This window comes from Sinocyclocheilus anshuiensis, unplaced genomic scaffold, assembly GCF_001515605.1.
Source record: "Sinocyclocheilus anshuiensis isolate Anshui unplaced genomic scaffold, SAMN03320099.WGS_v1.1 scaffold843, whole genome shotgun sequence".
NCBI lineage: Eukaryota > Metazoa > Chordata > Actinopteri > Cypriniformes > Cyprinidae > Sinocyclocheilus > Sinocyclocheilus anshuiensis.
Window position 1 is genome coordinate 575,373 of NW_015547670.1, and position 3,265 is coordinate 578,637.

Here is a 3,265-nt window from a genome sequence, read left to right on the forward strand (position 1 = left end):
CTTCAAAAGAGTCTGGGCTATGGGGAACTTCAAATTTGTAAACATTACAAATATGTATTATATTAGTACAATATTAGTACTATATTATAGTTCAAATATAGTATATAGTATTTATATACATATGTAAATGAAAACTGTTCAAGTACGAGCAGTGTATGACTATTTAAGAGACTGTCCTGTGACATAGAGGCTGAATTGTAGTATTCCAGCACATGTTTAGGAGTGCAAGATAGCAGGATAAAAGCAAGCTAAGAGCTCAGTGATTTATACATGGGCCTGAACACAAAGAAGTACAGAAATAAATTGTGACAGTGTGCTGCAACGTGTAACCCAAGACCGAGAGCTTTATGTCCCATCAGGTCAGGGGGAGATCATCAGCTCACTAGTCTTCAAAGGCCCGGCAGGGTCCTCATCCCAGCGCTGGAGGGGTCACAAAGGGAAGGAGCCAGTGTGTACATCAGCAGATGTTCCTTTTCCAAGCAGCTGGGACAAGACTTTGTTGAAGAATGAGAGCGAACTGTGGTGTCAGAACAATCGTGTGCAGTAAGTGATGAGAACCATTTGCACCTGAATGAGACTCCTATAGGGGATTTTGATCTCTTCTCATCAAAGCTGGTTCAAGACATGTTTTAAATGTAGATGGATTATGTATTTAGAGAAAACCAAAATATGTTGCCTTGACATGGTCATTAAATTAATATACTAACTCCAGGCAATATTAAATATTACATTTTAAATATTAAAAAAATTAAAATCATGCTATAAAACAAAACATGTCTGCAGTTCACATGTGGTTTATCTTAAAAGACTCAACATGGTTCACTCATAAACAGAATCCAGACTCATTCACACTTGGTCAAGAGTCACAAAGTCTGACGAGACCCAGCAGGCTTTTACATATTTACTGAATTTTAGACCACAAGAACCATCAAAGTACTACATTTCACTAGCTTACAATAAAATAAAATACAAAAAAATAATTATTTTCTTTGCATTTTTGCCTTTGTTTCATATCAAACCAAATAAAATATCAAACCAAGATTAATTTATTTGAGATTTAAAAGTACATATTAAGAATTATTTGTATTTAATGAAATTTAGACCACAAGAACCATTGCAGTCATTAACATTCACTAACTTACACTGCATAAAATAAAATAGAATGTAAAATGAATCATTTTCTTAGCATTTTTGTATTTGTAAAATATCAAACCAAATAAAAAAGTCTAGCCAATTTATTTGAGATGCAAAATTGCATAAGATATTGCAAATTACTAATATATTTGGAACATGAAAGTGTGAATTTTACATGTAAAAATAAAATTATAAAAATAATCAAAACATCATGTTTTATATACTTTTTTTTTTAATCTGTGGGAGCAGTTTTGTTTTGCCAAAGCAAAATGTCCTGACTGACCTGCAACCTTGGTTTAATTATGAATATGCATGTTCCTCGTGAAGCAAGCAGGTCTTTGTCATCTGATCAAAGCTGACAATCAGCAGCATGGATTCATATACAGACATAATGAAGTGTGACGTTTCGTTCTCTGTATATGCTGTGGACTGCAGTTCTGCAAAGAGTCAAACTACCTTTGCTTGACTTCCCCGGCTTTGCCATACACACTGTAACCAAACCCAGCGTGAAAATGTTTATACTTTTGACCCTATTTGGAGTAGCCAGAACCCATCCCCCTTGAGCCAAGATGGAGGATTTCATGATGTTTATACTCAGGGCTGCCAACTTTTGATTTCAGCTTGGAGTGAGAATTCCAAGCTGAAATCAAGAAATAAAATCGAGAAATAAAATAAAATAAAATAAATAAATAGAAAAAAAAACACCACACAAACAAAAAAAAACCTTGCATCACAGGAAGTGTATTGTGATTTGTCAAAACATTACAATGAAACAGGTTTACTGACAACATATGTATAATTACTGCAATACTGCAAAACAAATAACTTTGATAATGCTAACTTATTTCAACATAGGGCATACAGCATACTAGTTACTAACCTAAACGACGGACACGCATAGCGTGTGACAAGGCTTAACACCTTAAAAAAAGATGAGAAAAATGGAAATAATTTTTCGTAATCCGTTTAAATATTCACAAATAATATTTTATTTTAAAATACACATACAATTAGGAGTTAATTTGTGCAAATGTTGTAAAAGCAAAACAACAAAATGTTCCTTGCCACATTCGGTTACGAATTACGTGAATCACGTAAATGATCAAAACGGTCGTCGAGTAGTTTGCATCACAGAATATTACTGTTGGTTATTTAACATTTCTGTTGTAAAACGGTTAAAAAAATGCCGTGGTGTCGCGCTGGAACAGTAAAGCCCCGCCCTTCTTTGATTTGATTGGCCATCTAAATCATTCTGACATTGACGAGCGCTGACGAGTTTTTATTTATTTTATTTTTTTTATCATAAATAAATATTGAATTTGGCAGGGACATTTTTCTGCGTGAGAAAATGGATGTGTGGCGTGAGAGCGTGAGAATAGTGTCAATTGCGTGAGTCTCACGCTGAATGCGTGAGAGTTGGCAGCCCTGTTATACTATGCATGAGCCAGTTACATAGAGGTTTAAAATTGATACAATGTTAAATTCTCACATGTGTGTGTCATACACTGAACAAAGGAAAGGTCAAAGCACTAAAATATTTATTTAAAATGTCATGCAGAAAGAAATAAATAAAGAAAGAATGAAAGAAATGCAATAGCCTATTATGTGCATATTTTTTATACATCTTTCCTTGTATCTTTGTGCTTGATATTATCTGAGTAAAAAAAGTTGAAGTAGTAAATAACAAATATTATAAGCAGTGTTGGGGAAAGTTACTTTTTAAAGTAATGCATTACAATATTGCGTTACTCCATAAAAAAGTAACTAATTACGTTACTTAGTTACTTTTTATGGAAAGTAATGTGTTACGTTACTTTTGCGTTACATTTTAAATCTGGACAGGGCTTGCTTGTTTGTTTTTAAAATAAAAAAGTTATATTTTTGGCAAATATAAAAGCCTTTTCACACCAAAAGTGAAATGAATAAGCCTCAGGCTGAAGGGAAAGTAAATTTACGTCCGTACAGTAGAATGCAGAAGAAGAAAATTCAACACACTTCAGCAATAAAAAAAGACACACAAATGTTTGTCTTGAGTAATTTTTGGATCATCGAAGGTCAGAAGCAAAGACATTGGTTAATAGAATGGGATTAAATACATAAAGCATATTTGTGTTGTTTAACGTTTAATTAT

General features: G+C 33.2%; 1 protein-coding gene across 1 annotated transcript in view; it reads left to right on the forward strand.

Annotated features, from left to right (window-relative positions):
- Positions 1-526: 526 nt before the first annotated feature.
- Positions 527-3,265, forward strand: part of LOC107702747 (Hermansky-Pudlak syndrome 1 protein homolog) — a 16,854-nt gene continuing 14,115 nt past the window's right edge. The window contains exon 1 of the mRNA XM_016505154.1: positions 527-538. The gene's annotated coding sequence lies outside the window, so the exon portion shown is untranslated. The remainder of the gene's footprint in view (positions 539-3,265) is intronic.